Source organism: Tasmannia lanceolata, unplaced genomic scaffold, assembly GCF_043159265.1.
Source record: "Tasmannia lanceolata isolate RefF3 unplaced genomic scaffold, GAP_Taslan_0.1 ptg000015l, whole genome shotgun sequence".
NCBI lineage: Eukaryota > Viridiplantae > Streptophyta > Magnoliopsida > Canellales > Winteraceae > Tasmannia > Tasmannia lanceolata.
Window position 1 is genome coordinate 28819205 of NW_027518692.1, and position 8905 is coordinate 28828109.

Sequence of the window (8905 nt, forward strand, 5' to 3'; positions counted from 1 at the left end):
AGGGTCTTAACACAATTAAACATAACATACATAAGAAAACAATAAAGAGCCATTCAGGAATAAACCATTCAGGCTTAACAATAGAAGATCTCACAGGAAGGCCATAAACCATGATTAGGGAAGGCTACAGTCCGGAAGGAATGTACTGATCTATTTAATGATGTAAAAAACTCTTTTTGGAAATATTGTTGAAGGAAAGTATTGGTCTATTTAATGTGCAGAAAGCCTTTACCACTTGGTTAACATGAACAATTTGTCTCCCAATTTCATCTATGAATTATGTTCATAAAAACCCAGCTATCTTGTTGAAGGGGAGAGAAGTGGACTTGGTTGTCAATGTGTTGTCTAAAATAAGTGGATTCTCCATTTGCATGTCTCAAACTCTCAGTGTCATTTGTGGAAGCCCACTATTGGTTCTCAAGCAGCATGTTTACTGATTGACATTCACATAAGCCCCATTGGATAACAAAAAAGGCTCGTGATCTGCCGGTGTCCACTTGGGAAAGCCTAAGGCACAATCAGATGCAAATTTTACCTTACTGTTGGATTCTCAATTTATACACCGACTCAATGAAGATTGCTTGAGGGAACTGTATTCTAGTAATTCTTCTCCTCTCTTATATCTTATTAATTGAATAATTTAGTTTGAATATGTTTTGAAGTGAAAAAACTCTTCTTTCGTTCTAGTGTTGCATTTGGTATTAATGTGTAGCTGTATTTTCTTTTGGGTACATTATTTTGAAAGCAAGACTCAAATCTCAATGATATGAAACTGACAAAACTCCACATGAGTACCAGTTAACTCAGTTACCAAATAACCAACAGAAGAGAGAAACCATAAGCATCCAGTCAGAGATAATTGAAGATAAAAACCAAATTTAGCCCAAACTACTCTTGCGATCCCACTAACCATGAAAAATACACAAGACCACAAAAATTAAAAGACCCATTTTCCAAAAAAGGAATCATATAAACACAAAACAAACATAGTTTTTCTTCAAGAATTTTTAATTACTCGAAATATTTTGCAAGGAAATTACAAGCAGAGCTTTGCCATGAATAGAATTCATAAACAGTAAAAAACCAATGGATTAGCAAGCTTAAGTACTTAAAATCATCAATGTGTGCAACGCTCCCCCTTCCCTTGTGGTGCAATGCTTGCCAGGAAGATCATGCAGGTCTACAGGCTCATTGCTAGAGAAAGAAGCAGTTCTATTCTGAATAGATGCCCCAGTACCTGTGTGATTCATGTCAAAGGGCTTCCTCCCAGTAACTTGTGACTGCATGACGGAGTACTAGCAAAGAAGACCACATTTGAAATCCCCATATGCATGGACAATGAACCAAAAGCAGAATCAACTGAATGTAGACTACAAAAGAAGTTTATAAAAAAATGAGAAGGCATAAAATAAAAATCAAACAAGTAAAACGGATTTTATCATATTCCTAAAATACAAAATGACTAAGGAAATCCAAAAATAGTACTTACCGATCGAATGTTTCTCTAATCCACCCTAGAAATAGGAGCTTACCTTCAGGAAAGTTCATGAGATTCTCTCCAAGGAAAGTCATGCCTAACTGAAAGAGATAGAGACTGAGAAGTTAAAAACTCAGTGTGTGTTTGTGTATTACCATACTAAAATTCCACCCACAAGAAATGCATATTTTCAGTTAGTAGATTCAACTGAAGATGCAATAAGTGAAAGAAGCTGGTCTCGTCTCTCGGATCCATGAAAAAAAACAAAATGTTACCACAAAGAAGTTCTAATATGAAAAAATAGCACAATCAAACCTCCAATAATATAAAAAATAAAATACACAAACGAAAGAAAAGAACAAAATAAAAACATTCCATCTATATATCAAAAACCCTATAGGAAAATAGAAATGGAGAAAAAATAAGAGAACACAATGACATGAAGAAAATTTTGGAAAAAAAAAAAAGAATACAAAACATTCAATCTATGTATCAAAAAACCTACAAGAAACCAGACATGCAGGAAAAATAAGAGAACACAATGACAAAGAAAAAAAATTAAATTAAATAAGGAGAAATCCTAACTTGGATCGCATTGCTGGTAAAATTCTTTAACATCTGCATCAACCACGAAACATTCAAAAACCCTACAAAAAAACTAAAAGGAAAAAACCTTAAAATATAAAAAGTAGAAAAACAGCCAGTGGTGAGAGCTTTAATCAAGAAATTACCAAGATTCTTGGTATAGTGGTGTTGGCGATGGAGATGGAAGCGAGCTCGAGAAGAAGAAATCCAGGCAGAGAGAAGAGGGGGAAGGTTTCGCTAAAACCCGCATATAACACGTATTCTATTAGCGGACAAACCAACGGAGATGACAAGCGCAGATGAAAACGCGTGGCATGGTGAAGATTACAAGTGGCAGGATATTTACCGATATCTTTACGATGCGAAATGGCGAATATACCCTGCCAAAATTGGATAGAGTGGGAAAATTTAAGAAAACAAGGGTATAGAATTTCCTCAAAAGATGGTTGACGAAATTTCAGTGGTTTAGGCTTTTAGAATAGAAAGGATTTATTTATTACTCCTCTAAAGACAGTCTCTTTGTCCCCAAAATGATAAATTGACTCCCCATGTGTATTTCTCTCTCCTCTAGGTTAGAGAGAGAAAGAGGAGAGAGATAGACACATGGGGAGTCGATTTATCACTGCCCTTATTTTTATTATTACCTCTTTTAGAAGCAACACATGTCCTTTTTATTATTTTTGGCTTATTTCCTTTCGTCTTCTCCACAACATTTTAGAAACGGGAAAAATTTATTTAAACCAGCGGAATATTTCTCCATGGAAGGAGGCTCGAGCGTGTGCGGCGGCCCTTGAAGGGGGTAGTGCCGCAGGCAAGAAAAAACAGTAGTTTTTGCTGGAGGATCTCAAAATGCACCGCTAGGGCTGGCAATTTCACCCGAAAAAGCGGGGATCCGCCCCGCCCCGCCCCGTTTGGGGAGGGGATTCCCCGATTTGAAAGGGGAAGGGGAAGGGGAAGGGGAATATAAAAATTCCCCGGTGCGGGGAGGGGAAGGGGAAGGGGATGGAGTTGTCCCCGCCCCGCCCCGCCCCGCTAATCAATGCCATTTTTTGTAAATTTTTAAGTGTTTTTTTTAAGGAAAACTACTAGAAGCTCTATGGATCGGCTACAAGATTCCCCCAAACATAAACTTAGCTTGTCTTTTCCTTTTAATTAGCTTTTGAGAGCATTTTGGGAACTATAATAACCTTTTCACAGATGTTGAAATAATAAAGACAAGCTGAGAGCCTGAGACGCTGAGTGTATGCAATTATCAAAAAATCGTAGTGCCAACAGAATTTTAGGGTTGGATTGCAGGTTTTAATTTTCAACAAGAAAAATTTAGCTACTAGAAATTTGTTTCATGTCAGCACTAGACTGAATTGCAGTTAAAGAAATAAGTCATTTGTTGATTTTGTTCTCTTCTCCATTCTCATTTCTCATGCTCATCTGAGGGTTAACATGCTATACAGAATGAACTAATGAACATTATTTTGCGTGTGTGAGCGCCCACTTATGGACTTTTAAAGTTCATTGTGACTACTGAAATAGTTACTTTTTGCACATTGGCTGCCTGTTAATGAAGGTAATCCTGGTGCTCATTTCCTATTTATCATTCCATAATTTATGCAGAAAATTGCTGAAAGATGAGGTCCTGTTGTTATTTATGTTTGTTGTCTCATCCATGCATTTCTTATTTTGTCTATCTGTTTGTTGATCACATGAATAGAATCATAGCATTCATCACAATATTGTCTGTAATGGACGTAGAAGAAAGAAGCTCTGTTTGCTGGTTTGGTTGGGTTCCAAAGAAGGGGCGGGGCGGGGATTTTGTCCCCGAAGGATGCGGGGAGGGGAAGGGGAAGGGGATTAGATATTCCCCGCGGGGAGGGGAGGGGGATTCCCCACCATCCCCGCAGAGGGGAAGGGGAAGGGGAGGGGGAAAATTCCCCGCAGAGGGGAAGGGGAAGGGGACCCCAACATCCGGCCCCGACCCGCCCCGTTGCCACCCCTATGCACCGCACAAGACCAAAATCGGGTCGGGTTCGGGTTGATGAAATGGTTCCTCGGGTTGGGTTGGGTTGGGTTGAACCTCATCGGGTTAAAACTCAGGTTGGGTCGGGTTAGGGTTGTGTATATGGTTCCTCGGGTTGGGTTCGGGTTGGACCCGACCCGACCCGAGTTGCACCCCTACCTCCAATCGGAATAAACCTTCGAATCCACGAAGAACAAAAGTAGAACTAAGAAGAAACAACTTCTTCCTTTACTATTCTGTAAAATAAAAATTATTCAATAGTAAAAAAGCGAGCAAACAACCCTTGCACGTAGGGTTTTATAGAAGAACTAACTTCCTACTCTAATAAAAACTCCATCTCAGCCATTGAATTAATCCAATGGCAGTGATTAAATCCCTATACTACTAACAACCAATATCAAGTTCTAATCTTAGCTGGAAACGTGGAGTTCTTTCTATTTCCTAAAGTCCTTCTCCTCGTCAATGACTAAAGTAATGCAATGACCCAAACCCAAACGTTTTTGGTTTCCTATTTTTTTTCTCTCCGATTAGCATGACCAAGCTTATCGTCAGATAGCTTGAGAGGTGACTAAGTCATGATGTGGATTACTTGTCCCCTCTAAAAGCAAATCCTTCCAAAACTAAAGAATTTTGGTTGAATTTTCTAAGAAATGATGCTCTCTCTTTCTCTCTCTTCCCTCTATCCTTATATTGGTAATGATACCCCTACTTATCCTCCTACTTTCCGAGGATATGCCATGCAACCAAACACTGCTTCACTATTCTCCGAGGTAATTCTAGACAAATCAAAATGCTTGTCTCCTCCCGTTTGACTTCATACTCCACTATCCGAGCCACCCCGAGCAACCAAATGGAGCATGAGTGGTTTGTTTTATTATGGTCGCCTATTATACAGGGGTACCCATCTTTGATTAATCTAGAGTTCTGGACCGTCCATCTTGTAGGCCCAATGTTTGATCTCCGACGGCCATGCTAATTGGATGATTCTAACATCCTATTAAACATGTCTGATTGGCATTTTTATTTGCCATTGGAGATCGAATGTGGGGCCTATCAAAAGGATGGCCTAGGATGAAGAATCTTACCGGCCATGATTTCATACTGAAATGTTTTCGTGATTTTACAAAATTTTGACAAAAAAATTCTACAGGAAATATTTTTGCCAAGGGAAACCAAAACTAAAACTGAAATTTAAAACCTTGTATGGCATCACTCTTGATTTTATCTTCTGACCATCTTCGTACCCGTACTGTACTCCTTTTTGGTCTTGTCCTGCACATGTCTTGCATTAAAAAAAAAAGGTATTAATATCCGCACTTCTCATGTTATAAAACATTTCTTTTAAAATTAAGGGGGTGTTCTTTAGCCATTATTTGGTGCATTTCTTTGCTTTTTTCTCAGCGGGGGAATGAGAAAAACAAAAAGAAAAGAAAAAAGACCCCAGCCCAATCCACCCGTTTCTCCATGTCTCCCTAGAGATGCCACTAACGGCACAATTGTTTGGAAACGAAGCGGAATCTCTCCATGAAATGTTGTTCCTCTACCGCTTTGAAAAAGGGAGAAATAGAAGCATTGAAGAAATCTGAGTACGACGCATGACAATGGACCTTCGTCCCTTTTTCTTAAACCATGCATCCAATTTAAAAAAGGGAAATGATATTGGCACTGCAATGTTTTGTTATTTCCGTGGAGCTTAGTATTTAAAGGGCTGTCAAAAGGTTGTTAAAGTTCCCAAAAAGCTCTTTAAACACTAAAAGACAAGCTAAGATCGCAGAATATCAAAACATTACAGTGCTGTTGTCATTTCCCTTGAAAAAACTATAAAACAAAGTAAGTGGTGACATTATCAAAATATGGTGGTGCTGGTATCATTTCCCTAGAAAGAAAATAAGATTCAACTCTAGTAGATTTATCCTTCCACATGAGAGGTGACGCTGTTTCTCAGCCTGCCTTGTTTCGATACCTTGCACCTTACCTAAGCTAGGGTGTGGAATATGCCTCTCAATTGGGCCTCTATTACTTAAATTGAAAAGTAAATGAAAAATAAAAGAAAGAGAACAAGCACGCAAAAAGTAACTTCTAGGAATAATGTTTAGAAGGTAATTTTTTATTCCTACAAGAGAGCATGGGGCATGTGACAACGTTCCATCCAGTGTAATAGTGTATTAAAAAATATACAAAAATCGATGGCCTAAGCCGTGCTTGGAAGTTGGAACCCATGAAATTTTAATTTCATGGAATATTAGTTTTATCAAATGTTGAGAGAAGGGTTTTGAAAGTGGAGGGAGATAATTTATTGGGCATGAGTGAGGAGATGATGATGAGAAATGGCAGAAAAATAAAACTCTATTTGAATAGTGTTCATGTTTTCCTTATTTTTCAGCCACTTCTCCCCTCTTCCCACCCTCCTTGTAAATCCTATGTAACTGTTACGTACATAGGATTGTACATAGGATTAGATATTTGGGTTAGTTTTTAGATCTAGTAGGGCTCTTTGGATAAGGGCTAGTGGTTATATTTTCAAGTGTTTTATAGGATTATGTCTCTTTTTGTTACTAGTATAAATAAATTGTAATCAGCTATTTTCAAATTAATGAAGAAACTTATTCCAAGACGTGTCTTTGTACACAGAGGAGGACTGATCCTTCCCTCGAAGTGGATCAAGAGGCTGATCTCCCCTCTGAGAAGATCAAATCCGTTACAAACCGATCCGCAGAGCATCACGATCTGGTACCGTGGAAAAGAAAATCGAAGGAACAATAGATCCATGAAATGAGACGATAAGAGAGATCAAAAGGCATCTAGCTTCCATGAATGGCAAATTCAACAAGATCGCACTCTCGCTTGGCGTGAAGATAGAAGAGCCCCATGTTTGAAGAAGTTAAATGAAGACTTCAATGTGTGGATCGTCGAGAAGGCTTGTGTGGTGAAAAAGAAAAGAAGAAACAGAAAAAATAGACAAAAGAAGAGAGAAGGAAAGCAGATAGAAGAAAAGGAGAAGAAAGCACAAAAGAAAACTCACCGCCGAAAAGTCTACCATTCCTCTTCCTCTCAATCTGTACAATGCAATCGAAAAGATTATCAATCACAACCATCCGTCCATCAAAATATAAATTACTTCAAAAGAGTACAATTAAGGAGCTTCGATCAACGGCACGATGAGATCATGATGACTACTCGCAAGACGAAGAGAATAAAATGAGCACAAAGAAAAAAGAAAAAGAAGAGAGAAAAGAATTTTGGAATGGCCTACACAGGAAGATTTCATTTTTCACATATTGGCTTAATCTCCAACCTAAAGGACAAGGTTGATTTCAAGGGAGGTAGAATGTTATGTACATATGATTAGATATTTAGGTTAGTTTTTAGATTTAGTAGGACTCTTTGGATAAGGGCTAGTGGTTATATTTTTAAGTGTTTTATAGGATTAGGTCTCTTGTTTGTTAATGGTATAAATAAATTGCCTTCTCCCACCACTTGATAAACAATGTTCCATGGAAAAATCTTTCATTGTTGCCAAACATGCCCTTAGATCTTTTTGTGCCATTTTGTCAGATCAATAAGTCTTTTAGTGAGGAGAATAGAAATGGGGAATGATATCCCCCCCTCTTTAACGTTATTTGTTAAGTTTTAAAGGCAAAGAAAAACGTTAAAGGGGGTTAATTTATCCTGAAGCAGTGAACCATTCTCACATAAACCATTAAGAGGGGGGGGGGGGGGGGGGGTATCATTTCTCATAGAAATTTGTCACATGGTTGTAATCAAATCCAAATGAAATATGAATGGATTTCACCTTGCTCTCTAATCATCCTATTCATTCTTTTGTGAATGGCCGAGATTAAAAAATCCGTTTTTCGGTTAGATTGGTCCAGCCATTCATGAAAAGTGAATGGACTGATTTTGGGCAATGCACTTAGTTGCGACAAAGGTGAAACATCTCATGAAATATAACCAAAACTTTGTCCACATCTCACCTTTTTAGGGAAAAGAAAGAAAGAAAGTTTTGGGTGCAATAACGTAAAGCCGAGTTTGGTTGCCTCACTTTCCTAGGGAAACAATAACGAAGGTTGTGTCTTGTGGCCTTACTTTCCATGGAAATTAGACAGTGGACAAGTTTTTTTTATTTTTTTTGTTATAGTATACTTTCAAGTCCTCAAAAGGTTTTGATTTCCTAAATATTTGTGTTTTGCATTTTTTTTTTTTCATGAAGAGAACATAAAATACAAAAAAGAAATGCAAGAAAAACTACCACAAAATAGTGCTTTTTTTTTATAATGACACCCCTAGTTATTATTTTGATAAAGTAATCTCTCTCTCTCTCTCTCATTTTCTGCTTCCTCATTATCTTCTTCTCTCTTTCTCTTCTTCCTCTGTTTCTTATGAAGTACAATGGCTTAAGTTTTCAGAGAAAGAAATATGGCGTGAAGGAAAGTAGAAACAAAAGGAAAAAACCTAAAAAGTAATATGACGTCAGTAGGAGAAGAGGAAGAATAGAAATTAAGAACATTAAGAAGAATGAGAAAAAATTGATATAAATTAAATATATCATTCTAAATATATTACCGCTCTTTAAAATTTAAATAAGTTTTGCCGGTTAAATCTACCGCTCCGAATTTTTTATCTCCCTCATTTTAATTTTACTGCTCTTAAAAAACATGTATAAGTTTTGCCGGTGTAAAATTAGAGGAAAGTGATTGTGCTCTCGAGTGCCCAAAACACATGGGTCCCACATTTGGAGGGGTGATCGAATGCATTAATTTGCAAGGCCCCATCATAGATAGGATGTGTACCAAAAATCAAGTCCATAGGATCATCCTAACCCATCCAAA

The 8905-nt window shown here is 37.7% G+C and overlaps 1 long non-coding RNA gene across 1 annotated transcript; it reads right to left on the reverse strand.

The window, feature by feature from the left end:
• Positions 1-937: 937 nt before the first annotated feature.
• On the reverse strand, positions 938-2267 carry LOC143847468 (uncharacterized). Its single transcript, XR_013235055.1, has 4 exons — positions 2209-2267; positions 2063-2124; positions 1490-1578; positions 938-1370 (listed from the first exon to the last, which is right to left on the reverse strand). It is a non-coding gene; the product is annotated as an uncharacterized LOC143847468 (long non-coding RNA).
• Between the last annotated feature and the right edge of the window lie 6638 nt (positions 2268-8905).